The sequence below is a fragment of the Haematobia irritans genome, chromosome 3 (genome assembly GCF_050003625.1).
Source record: "Haematobia irritans isolate KBUSLIRL chromosome 3, ASM5000362v1, whole genome shotgun sequence".
NCBI classification, from domain to species: Eukaryota; Metazoa; Arthropoda; class Insecta; order Diptera; family Muscidae; genus Haematobia; species Haematobia irritans.
Genome location: NC_134399.1, coordinates 42,594,337 through 42,607,735, shown reverse-complemented (window position 1 = coordinate 42,607,735; position 13,399 = coordinate 42,594,337). Strand labels below are relative to the sequence as shown.

Genomic DNA, 13,399 nt, shown 5'->3' with positions numbered 1-13,399 from the left:
ATACAATTTAGAAGATGGTGTTAGGAGGTCTTAAGATACCTTGCCATCGGCAAGCGTTACCGCAGCTTAAGTAATTCGATTGTGGATGGCAGTGTTTAGAAGAAGTTTCTACGCAATCCATGATGGAGGGTACATAAGCTTCGGCCTGGCCGAACTTACTGCCGTACATACTTGTTTTTGTTTGTGTTTGTTATTGCGATGATGTTATGGAATGTGTGTTGTTGGTATCTTTTGTGGTGATAGTTGTTTTGTTGCAATAGCGAGATCAGAAAGGGATCATGTGTGTGTGGAGTTGTTTTTCTTTACATATGTGTCCTTTATGACTATTTGTGTCTTTGAGTTTTATTGGTGCATTCAGTTCTGTTGATGCATTTATGAAGCGCACACGTGGTGCGCTTGCGTGCGGTATTTGTGTTTATTAATAAAAATACATTTATTTCACTCAGAAAAAAGTGACCCCTTCTTTAAGTTAAAATGAACTCATTGTGAAGAAAGTTGAACTTCGTATAGCGCCAAAGACATTTTTATTTGTTTGAACGATGTGATTTTCGTAGAAATTAGGAATAATGCATTCCATATATTAGTTAACATTTTCCTATATTTATATACCACTATACTACAGAATGAAAAAATTTAACTAATTTGAATTCATATATGGAATGATTTTATTGAAATTTTTTCATTCATTTCAACAAATCTTACACATTTGTGGTAAAACTTTTACTTCATAATTAGAACTGCTTACCTTCGTTTTTAAATACAATTTTATTTATTTCTATAAGCAATTTTATCTTCAATAAAAGACATGTTTTATTAATATATTGAATATATTTATTAAGAATCAACAGCATCGAATCTCTTTGAAATATTAGTTTATTATTCCACTATTTCCAATTTCCGTGTGATATTATCAACTGTAAAACGCACTTTTTCTTCTTCTTGTACTTTTCACTTTTAATAAGTTGCTTCCTAACGATTTTGTCCTCCTTTTACAATTTCAATACCTACAAATATAAAAAATGATAAAACATTTTTGTTGCAAAAGGTTAGCGTCACTGAATATTACCTGATAATTGAAGATTCCAAAATGAAGACAAATGAAAGGGTTGTTATTCTGCTGGTGTTTTCTTTCTTTATACACTATCACGAACATTGATAGATTTATTTAAAAAAGCGAAAATTTTTCTCACTAATTTAAAATAACAAATATTTTATATATTTTATTTGTTATTTATTATATTATTTTACCATATTATTTTTTAACAATCTCTCCGAAACAACGCGATTCCAACTAAAAAAACAACCGACGCGCAAATATATCGATTACACCCACGCGCAAACACATCGATTACGATGACAGGTATCGATTACAGGTAGACAATAGAAATTTAGGAAAATTTCCTATATTCTAACAAGTGTGTTTCCTTAAGTTTTGAAAGGATTGCATACTTCTTAGTACGAATGAACTAAAATATTTTTCTATGCCAAGTGTTGTTCGTATGTATGAAAAACTTTCTATTATAAAGGAAGTCGCAATTATCATTTTATAAGAAATTTTACTAATTTTGAGGAAACTTGGTTTTAGTTCGGTTTTTGTTTATTTTTACGAATGCTTTGTTATCGGTGAATAAAATTTTCTTTTTCAGTAGTAAATTCTTATACCCAGCGAAGAAAATAGTATGAGTAAAATTCCATGCCTTATTCTAGTTAATGAACTATTCCTAACTGCTTACAATTTAGGATTTTTTTACTGAAACGAGTAAATTTTATTATTTTTCACAAAAATTTACCTTAATGGAAATAAAATGGATAAACTATATGGATGAAAATTTTTTCCTTTAGTTTCGAAGGCACTTTTTTCTGGGTGTTCGTAACATTTTAGAAACTGATAAGTGAATGGTGTGATGTTAGATAAAACAAAAACACTTTATATTGATAAAAAATAAATAACTCTTCGATGCAAATTTAAATATAACTTGATGGAGAATAGCTCGAAACAAGTTTTTTATTAAGTTTATATTCTTTAAATGGATTACACGATTAAGAACAGAAAATCGTTTTTAAGCTGTTTTTTTTGTAATTTAATATGATGAATTGTTTTCAAGTTATTCCAATATATATAGCGCACCCAGAAAAAAGTGCCTTCGAAACTAAAGGAAAAATTTTTCATCAACATAGTTTATCCATTTTATTTCCATTAAGGTAAATTTTTGTGAGAAATAATAAAATTTACTCGTTTCAGTAAAAAAATTCTAAACTGTAAGCAGTTATGAATAGTTCATTAACTAGAATAAGGCATGGAATTTTACTCATACTGTTTTCTTCGCTGGGTATAAAAATTTCCTACTGAACAAGAAAATTGTATACACCGATAACAAAGCATTCGTAAAAATAAACAAAATCCGAACTAAAACCAAGTTTCCTCAAAATTAGTAAAATTTCTTATAAAATGATAATTGCGACTTCCTTTATAATAGAAACTTTTCATATATACGAACAACAATTGGCTTAGAAAAATATTTTAGTTCATTCGTACTAAGAAGTTTGCAATCCCTTCAAAACGTAAGGAAAAAAACTTGTTAGAATATAGGAAATTTTCCTATATTTCTATTGTCTACCTGTAATCGATACCTGTCATCGTAATCGATGTGTTTGCGCGTGGGTGTAATCGATATGTTTGCGCGTGGTTTGTTTTTTTAGTTGGAATCGCGTTGTTGCGGTATACGGAGAGATTGTTAAAAAATAATATGGTAAAATAATATAATAAATAGCAAATAAAATATATACAATATTTGTTATTTTAAATTAGTGAGAAAATTTTTCGTTTTTTGAAAATAAATCTATCAATGTCGTGATGGCGTATAAAGGAAGAAAACACCAGCAGAATAACAACCCTTTCATTTGTCTTCATTTTGGAATCTTCAAATATCAGGTAATATTCAGTGACGCTAACCTTTTGTAACAAAAATGTTTTATCATTTTTTATATTTGTAGGTATTGAAATTGTAAAAGGAGGACAAAATCGTTAGGAAGCAACTTATTAAAAGTGAAAAGTACAAGAAGAAGATGAAAAAGTGCGTTTTACAGTTGATAATATCACATGGAAATTGGAAATAGTGGAATAATAAACTAATATTTCAAGGACAGTCGATGCTGTTGATTCTTAATAAATATATTCAATATATTAATAAAACATGTCTTTTATTGAAGATAAAATTGCTTATATAAATAAATAAAATTGTATTTAAAAACGAAGGCAAGCAGTTCTAATTATGAAGTAAAAGTTTTACCACAAATATGTAAGATTTGTCCAAATGAATGAAAAAATTTCAATAAAATCATTCCATATATGAATTCAAATCAGTTAAATTTTTTCATTCTGTAGTATAGTGGCACATAAATATAGGAAAATGTTAACTAATATATGGAATGCATTATACCTAATTTCTACGAAAATCACATCGTTCAAACAATTAAAAATGTCTTTGGCGCTATACGAAGTTCAACTTTCTTTACAATGAGTTCATTTTAACTTAAAGAAGTGGTCACTTTTTTTTGGGTGCGGAAGTGCCTTAATTTTGAACATAACCGTATATCTCAAAAAGTCGAGCTCTTAAAAAAACAAGTGTAAATTTGGATTCAGCGACCTCAAATTACTAAAAATTTGATATAAATTTTAAATGAACACAAAAACGGTTCAATTTTGTTCCCATGTATTTCTAAAGAAAACTAATCATGAAAAATTGGGATTTTAGCCACTAAACTCGAACTTAATATCCACCATAAATACTAAATGCTATATTGACAAGTGGAAATTATATCTAATTTTATAATATTTTTATTTCATTTATATTCTGAGAAGGATTTCAAAAATGTCCCATTTGTGCATGGATATGATTCCACTAATGTAGTAATTGGATGATTTTTTTCAATGTGGTAAGTTTTTCGTCCATTTGTAATAAAGCCAAAATTTCTATTTATTAAAAATAATTTTCATTTGCAGGATGACAGCAAATCTAATGGTATTTTTTGGAATCTTCTTACTGTTTAATGCTAACTAAGCTGATATCCCTATTTGCTCTAAGAAAATTCTCTTGTAAGTTAAAGATCAAAATACCATAGAATTTGATAATATTTTTATATTTTATATACCTTTTTAACTTCAGAGGCTTATAACGCAAATCCACACAACAAAAACTAGCGAAATCGGTGAAATTGGACATAAATGAAATGAAAATAGCAACTTATGGCATATATCTTTCATATGGATAGAAAATGGAAATTTATATTAATTAGTTTCATTCTACTAACATAGAATATTACTCTTTTGAAGAAGCAATTACTAACTACCGAAAAGTAACAGCATACAGCGTACGAATAAAAACATTTCTTTTATTGTATATCATAAGCCATAGTTTTATGTAATATAATAATAATTTTTTGAAATAAAATACTGGTAGTTATGAAAAATTGTCTTATATTGTACGAAAAATTTCTTAGTTGTATACAGGCTTGTTGTACCTTTAATTCCTCAATTTATTAACTTCTTTGAAAATTATACTGATAAACAGTTTATTTGAAACCAATTTCTAAATATAGGATTCCCAAAAACTTGTTCATTTTTCCGGATAGCAGGAATATTTTGAATGAGTGTAAGTACATTCTTCCCACAGCGTAGTAAGAATGAACTAAAATACGATGCAATACATAAACTTATTTATAAGAAAATCATGAACTTATCTAGATGAAAAAAATCTTTGGCGCCAAATCATGGTCATTCTTACTATGGGTTAGTTCATTTTTCGTAAACAATAGTAAACTTTTTTTTCGGTGCAGAAAAACCAATTTAGCTTACAGGCTGCTGATTTATTGGAAATCTAGCCGCATCTACATATTAGAAGGAACATGCTGACATGGTTATAATGATAAGGAAGATAATGATTTATATAGTTTATTTTGTCACCCTTTAGTTGTTATTGATAGTAATTGTACACATACAATTGTACAGTTATGTTAGAACAAAACACACAAATGAGGAGAACCAAATTTATTTGTCTATTGCATAATTCAAAAAATAATAAAATATTGAATATGTTTTATAAGAAACACATATTTTCTTTTATTTCAAATAAAACTAAATACGATTTTTGAATGAAATTTATAGCCAATTTCAATTAATTATTCAATTTAATGAATCAAATAGTTGATTGATTTTTGTCGCGAAATTAATTAAAATTTTTATTGATTCAATTAAAACTGTTATTGAATTTTATGTTAAAAATCAATCACGTTTTCATTTGATTCAATCACACAATTAATTGATTCCGTGACAAAAATCAATTAAATTTTTAATTGAAAATCGTGTTGGTTTTCAATCAAAATGGGTGATTAATACTATCATTTTCGTGATTGAAGACATTTCAATTAACCTAACCTATGTGGAGGTAAGTCTACAAATAATTACGAATCGGTATGGACTTTTGCACGCTTATATGGGGTCTATATACAATTATGAACTTGATATGGACCCATTTTTGTGTGATTGGGGATCGATTTATCTGGGGGCTATATATAACTATAGACCTAGTTAGACATGGTTGTTAACGGCCATATACTAACACAATGTACCAAATTTCAACTGACTCGGAGGTCAAATCTGTGGATCTGTTTATATGGGGGCTATATATAATTATGGACCGATTTCGACCAATTTTTGCATGGGTGTTTGAGGTCATATATTAACACCACGTACCAAATATCAACTGAATCAGATGAATTTTTGTCTTCCAAGAGGCTCCGGAGGTCAAATCTGGTGATCGGTTTATATGGGGGCTATATATAATTATTGACCGATGTGGACCAATTTTTGCATGGTTGTTAATGACCATATACTAACACCATGTACAAATTTCAGCCGGATCGGATGAAATTTGCTTCTCTTAGAGGGGGGGGTCCGTTTATATGGGAGCTATACGTAAAAGTGGATCGATATGGCCCATTTGCAATACCATCCGACCTACATCAATAACAACTACTTGTGCCAAGTTTCAAGTCGATAGCTTGTTTCGTTCGGAAGTTAGCGTGATTTCAACAGACGGACGGACATGCTCAGATCGACTCAGAATTTCACCACGACCCAGAATATATATACTTTATGGGGTCTTAGAGCAATATTTCGATGTGTTACAAATGGAATGACAAAGTTAATATACCCCCATCCTATGGTGGAGGGTATAAACATTTTGGTGTGTGGGCAATATGGGAAAATAAGTAGCGGATGTGCTGACTAAAGAGGGCGCTCGTGGACGAATAATATCATAGCGGACGTTTTTCCTCCACTACACTAAAAAAAATATTGACCTAATATAGAAGATTATGCAACTTAAATTTTAGGAATTGAAATTTACCTAAAGTTAAGGACAAAATTCTTTAAAATAATGACATTTTAATAAAATGAAAGTTTATAATCCTTGCTTCAAACATTTTTTTCATTAAATTTAGGACACAAATCTTTACATTTGCCGTCTCTCTGCTGAAGTTGTAGATCTTTGAAGTAAGGCAAATTTTCCTTAAAATAAAGAAATCATCTTTAACTCAACTGACATATTGCATTTTTAAATTTAAGATAAAATTGCTTCAAATATAGGCTAAGACTTATTTTAAGGATTTGCATCTTTGGTTTAAAGTTTTTTTTTTAACATTAAGAAACCTGTTTTTACTTTGAAGTACCTGTCATAATTTGGATTTTAAATTGGAATTTGTTTGTACATAAATACCATTATTAATATATCGCAAAAAGAGGATACAAATTCGATGAATGAGTTCTGTACATAATTTTAATTTTATTTATCCTAGATTTAAAGCCACGGAGGCCCGTCTTTATTTAAAGAAGTCGCATCTTTGGCTCGGAATCAATACCAAAATCCTTAAGGGAAGGTCAAATCTTTGGATCCAAGTAAACTTTTTTTGAGTGTATCTTCTTATCATTACAGAATAGAGGTCAAATATGATTAACTATGTCGAAGACCCTGGGTCTCTTCGGATGGTTGCGAGCAAACCAAGTTGATATTGGACGAAAAGAAACGTTGGAACTGCGAAATTTTGATGTCGATGAACAGAGAAAAATTGCGGTCATTGATTGGTATCATAACGGGACATAACACACTTGGGAAACACATGGTAAGAATAGGACTTAAAGACGATGATATCTGTAGATTGTGCCTGGACCCGGAAGTTACGGAGGACTCGTACCACTTCCTATTCCAGTGCCAAGCTTTATCCTTTAGAAGAAACAAGATACTGGGCTCCTTTTTCTTTCAGGCTCTCACTGATCTGCTTAAGGGAGTGCAGCTTAAGGAACAATTATCAGGGCCTCTGGTTGGTTGTTTTGAGATTTCTTTCAAAGAAAACGAGCAGGTGGAAGTTGTGGGACATAGCGGACCGCATCGGAAGGAATAAGATGGAAAGATCGCATCGAGGAATCACAATGGACCTATACTCGGACATCAATTCAACACAAATTTGATGTCATCCTCTACAACATAACCTAACAATATACGGCCGTATGTTCGGCCAGGCCGAATCTGTCATCCACAATCGACTTGCTGATGTCAAGATATCTAAAACTAATTAACACCGTCTTCTAAATTTTAAGTTAGTCCATACAGAATAAATACGTATGCAATTCAGTTCTTGATCGGTATATATAGGGATAATTACGAACGGATATGAAGTTTTGCGCGGTAATTAGAGCCAGAATTGAAATATGGGGGTCACTATATATGGGGGCTATATACAATTATGGACCAATTGTTGTGTGATTTGTGGTAGTTCATCGATATTGACCAATTTTGGCATGGTTGTTAGAGGCCATATACTAGCATATACCAACCGGATGGGATGTAATTTGCTCCTCCAAGATGCTACGGAGGTCAAATCCGGGGATCGGTATATATGGGGACTATATATAATTATGGACCGATATGGATAAATTTTCGCATGGTTGTTAGGGACCATATACTTACACCAAGTACCAAATTTCAACCAGATCGGATGAATTTTGCTCCCCCAAGAGGTTCTGGGGATCGGTTTGTATGGGGGCTCTATATAATCATGGACCGATAAGGATCAATTTTTGCATGGTTGTTAGACACTATATACTTACACCACGTACCAAATGTCAACCGGATCGGATGAAATTTGCTTCTCAAAGAGGCCCCGCAAGCCAAATCTGGGGAGGCTAATTTCGTTCTGAAGTTAGAGTGATTTTAACAGGCGGACGGACGTGGCTAGATCGACTTAGAATTTCACCACGGCCCAGAATATATATTTTATGGGGTCTTAGAGCAATATTTCGATGTGTTACAAATGGAATGACAAAGTTAATAGACACAAATGAAGCATAAAGATTTACCAAATTGGTGTCTCCCACAAAATAGTTCAGAATTTCGTAACACTTGTAAATTTTACCAATGATGCGCCCATCATAATACTAAAAAATTTTTGGGCTACAACTTTTTTCTCCAAACTTCGAAATTTTCTTTAACAAGTGAAAAAGAATAATTTTGTCTAATAAATGTTCTTAAATGTATCAAACAATATTTATTGTTATGAAATCGGCGTGACGTCTGCATACCACATACAGTGTAGTTAACATGTTCTACAATTAAAGTAAAGATTCTTAAATTAACAAAAATATTCTATTCTAGTAAGTTCACAGTTTTTTCAGTGTAGCACTAGTTTAACTGTGGACTTAGTTTCTGTGTACTAGAGAAATAATAGGTTTGGCATTAACCCTTTCACTACACCCTCAAACAAATCGCTTCACAGTTTTTTCAGTGTAGCACTAGTTTAACTGTGGACTTAGTTTCTGTGTACTAGAGAAATAATAGGTTTGGCATTAACCCTTTCACTACACCCTCAAACAAATCGCTTCTAACATATAACATGCAAAAAAAAAAAAAACAGAGCACGAAAAAATATCGGCTATACTAGACATGCAGTAGAAAAATGGCCTCAAAATTTCGCATTCTTCGTTTATTGTTAAAGAAGTTTATAAAAATGCATTTTAGTGCTCGCCAATTTAGAAAATATTTATACCTTATTTAGATTAAAGCCTCTACTTTAAAATAACATCGAGAAATAAATCGAAACTAAGTGGGGAAATAGAGTTTGGAGTCGTTTTCGAATGTCCTTCTAAGTGGACATCCTCCTAGGTTAGGTTAGGTTAAAGTGGCAGCCCGATTAAGATTCAGGCTCACTTAAACTATTCAGTCCATTGTGATACCACATTAACTAAAAGTACCTATTATATATGGGCACTTCTAGTTTTAACCGCTGAACCTTCTTGATTATTTTTCTTTGTTGAACCAACCAGATTGTTCCAAAAACATTAGCAGACTGCTTAAGTTAACGTTTTCCAGATCCGCCAGTAATCTGAAGCTATATGCTCCTAAAAGTTGCTTGCGCTTTACACAAAATGCAGGACACTCACACAAGAGGTGTTTAATTGATTCTTTTTCCTCCGCATCATGACAGCTCATACAATAGTCATTATAATGCGTACCAATAGTTTTTGCAAAATCGCCTATCAGGCAGCGACCCGTTATAGCAGATATCTGGAGTGATAACTGGCGTCTCGAGAACACTAGCATATCTAGTGTGCGGCCATATTTGCTTGGTGTCGTTACAACCCTTACAATTCTCCCATCGAATATTTGCCATCATGACAGCCTTCTCACGCAGTAAGAGCTTGCAGGTAGCCAGAGGCATACCAACAGATTCTAGTTCCCCTGGAATATGTAAGGTAGTTCCTAGCCTTGCTAGCTCATCTGCTTCGCAGTTCCCCGGTATGTTCCTATGGCCAGGCACCCATATTAGGTGAATATTGTGCTGCTCAGCCATCTCATTGAGAGATTTGCGGCAGTCGATGTCCGTTTTCGAGTTGAGGAACACAGAGCCCAAGGATTTTATTGCAGGTTGACTGTCTGAGTATATATTAATGCCAATATTGCTTGGAGCATTACTTCTCAGCCAATTCACAACTTCTCTTATTGCTAATATTTCAGCCTGAAAAACACTACAGTGATCAGGTAATCTTTTCGCTATTCGAAGTTCCAGATCTTTAGAATATACTCCGAAACCCACTTGGCCATCCAATTTGGAGCCATCAGTGTAGAAATCTATATATCTTTTATTCCCCGAGGTCCGTGTACACCACGCCTCACTGTTGGGAATTAGAGTCTCAAACTTTTTGTTGAAAAGTGGACTCGCCAAAGTGTAATCCACTACGTTAGGCACATCTGGCATTATTTTGAGGACCGAACTGTGACCGTAACTTGCGTCTCTTCCGTAGAAGTTCGTCTAACAGCCTAAGTATACTTGGATCAACATTCAGAGTTGTCAGTCCATTTAATATCGAGCTCGGATGGACGTTATTGAACGCCCCTTCGATGTCTAGAAACGCCACGATTGTGTATTCTTTGACACATAGTGAGCTTTCAATAAAGCTGACTAGTTCATGTAATGCGGTCTCAGTAGACCTGCCCTTCGAGTATGCATGTTGTCGTTTCGAGAGCAAACTTGAATCGACGCTAGTTCTAAGATAAATATCTATCATCCTCTCCAGAGTCTTAAGTAGGAATGATGATAAGCTGATTGGTCGGAAATCCTTCGCATTCGAGTGAGAGGCTTTTCCCGCTTTAGGTATGAAAACGACTTAGCATATATTCCACTGTCGTGGAATATATGCTAAGTTGATACATCCTATATATATCGCCGACAATAATAATTCTGTCAGCCACCGCTTGTAACTCCGCCGGAGTAATTCCATCAGGTCCGGGGGATTTGAATGATCCAAAGCTATGTAACGCCCATTTTATTCTAGATTCTGATACAATTTCCTCGATAGGAAACGACCGCTGAGCCACTGTGGCACCGCCAGTGCATGGTTCAACCGTCTGATTTCCGGGAAAATGTGTGTCCAATAGTACCTCCAGCGTCTCCTCACTGGACGTTGTCCAATTGCCCTCCGATGTTTTAATGAAACCTGGAGCGGAGCTCGTGGATGCTAGCATCTTCCGTAGTCTGGAAGCCTCGGACGTATTCTCAATGCTGCTGCAGTAATCATTCCAAGAGTTATGCTGAGCCTTTATCAGTTCTCGCTTGTATCCTCTCAGATTCTTCTTATAAGCGTCCCAATCCACAGGAGCTCTGGTGGACTTTGCTTTATTAAAGAGCTTCCTGCAGGATTTCCTCATATTACCTAATTCGATTTTTCCCCTTGGCTTCCCTTAAGGGCATTCAGCTTTCAGTGAAATATTGAAGGTCATAGTAATCCTCTCCGTGTTCGATAACTTGCACAGTGCTCATATTTGTCTCTGGTATTTCCGGTGTCATCATATTGAACGATTCCCTATACCTATTCCAATCAGCTTGCCTAACATTTGGCGGAAATATGGTTTTGGTGGTATGAACATCAAATTTGAAACTAATGTAGGGGTGATCTAAAAAGCTATGTTCACTTAAAACCTGCCAATCAGATATCATTTCATTCAGTTCTTGCGAACTCTTGCCTGTTTTTACTGACAAAGGTTGGGGCATCTCCCTTATTGCAAACTACCAAATTAGTACGCAAAATAAACTCTAGGAGTGACTCTCCTCTTGTATTAATGTCACCACTTCCCCATATAATATGATGCGCATTCGCATCGCATCCCATAATGAGTTTCGTCTTTGTTTTCAGTGACTCCTCAACTAAGGTTTTAACGGCATATGGAGGCATCTCCCTGTCATGTCCCATATAGACCGAAGATACCCAATATTTGCATTTGGCTATTTCTAAATTGGCAACGACAGTGTCTGCATTGCACATTTAAGGAAGCAGAAACAAGTTAAGCTCGTTTTTAGAAATTATACAGGCTCGAATTACATCATTACCAGTATACTGCAATAGTTTGAACCCCGGAGTACTTAATTCACATATTTTGTTTCTATAAACATATGGTTCTTGAATAAGAACTATGTCTATGTCCCCTTTCATCAGGAAAACTTTTAAGGCAGTACATGCAGCCTTACAATGATGAAGATTTATCTGGAGGATCCGTAGGACCATCGAGATTTTCAACAACCGTCACATCAGCCGCTTCAATCGAGTCATCAAGAATGTCCTCTTCAGAGATCTCGGTGACTCTCGCAATAACCATAGGTTCAACTTTGGTGAGTTCTGAGGCAGTAGAAGCCTCACGGATACTGTATCTATCCATGTCTTCAACTTTGGTATCTCCCTCGACTTCGCAAGAGGATCCGCTTACTTCTGATTCAGACAGAGGCTTGACCATTTCTGAATCCTTTAGCTGATCGTTTTTATACACCTTCATTTGGATATAATGAAAGCCATAACATACACGGCCCTGAGACTTTGCTTTGCTTTTGGAGGATGGTGATCATCCGGTGATCGTTCCCTTTTTCCAGCCTCAAGAATTCCTTGAGCCCATTTTAAGGAATCGCTTTGTTTAGCCGACAACGTGCTTGGGTCGACTGATCCTAATTTCTTTAGGATAAACAAAGCATTTCTGCGTTCCTTGAATCTCTTTCGTGAGGGATTACCTCCTTTTGATGCCGTTACCTTGGAAAAGGTTCGACTTGTCAAATTGTCGCCACCTGTCGACCCGTCTACAGGTCGACTAATTGGGCCTAACTCTTGGTCATTGCCCAAATTTATAACTCCAGTCGATACCCGTCCACTGGACCCTGAAGTTAGAAACCCAGTGGATGTCTTTGAATTTCTCAGCATGGTGGCCTAATATCCCACCACACTTGAAATTCGTAGTAGGTACTTATTACGATGATTTTATCCGCTATTGAAAAACACGTCCGTTCCGTTCGACGGAATAGTGAAAAAAATAAGTGGGCATCAGTGGTCAAAGTTTTAAATTAGAGGTTCTGTATAACTGTTACAAAATATTAATTTCTCTTTCATACGCAAGAGAATCACCAAAGAAATTCGTTTGTACAAAATTTCGTTTAAAACGGAATTAAATATAGTCACGCTTGTCGCGACTCAGCAACAGTCTATGCTTCCCATTGTGAGCAGTCATCAAATTTCACTCGTCCACAAATCTCTAATCCAAAGTGTTAGTATTTTCTTCACATCGTCCTTCGCTGCTATCATCGTTATTAGTTTTCCAGTTGTAGATATCCTCCACATCTACAATGCTAACGTGTCACTCCAAACGTTTTTATGTCTTACATAAACTTCGTTTTGAACAATTTAAAATCACAAATTATTATACCAGTAGCACTGATTGTTAAAAAAATAAATAAAATTAAACGGGAATGCATATGGGGTCCTCTTAACTTGCTCAGGTCATTGCTGTTACTATTCTGGACTGTTCCACTT

At 34.4% G+C, this 13,399-nt stretch overlaps 1 long non-coding RNA gene across 1 annotated transcript; it reads left to right on the top strand.

The window, feature by feature from the left end:
• The first annotated feature begins 2,749 nt into the window (after positions 1 to 2,749).
• LOC142232157 (uncharacterized) lies at positions 2,750 to 3,255 on the top strand. The gene is made up of 2 exons (XR_012721048.1): positions 2,750 to 2,932; positions 2,995 to 3,255. It is a non-coding gene; the product is annotated as an uncharacterized LOC142232157 (long non-coding RNA).
• The last annotated feature ends 10,144 nt before the right edge of the window (positions 3,256 to 13,399 follow it).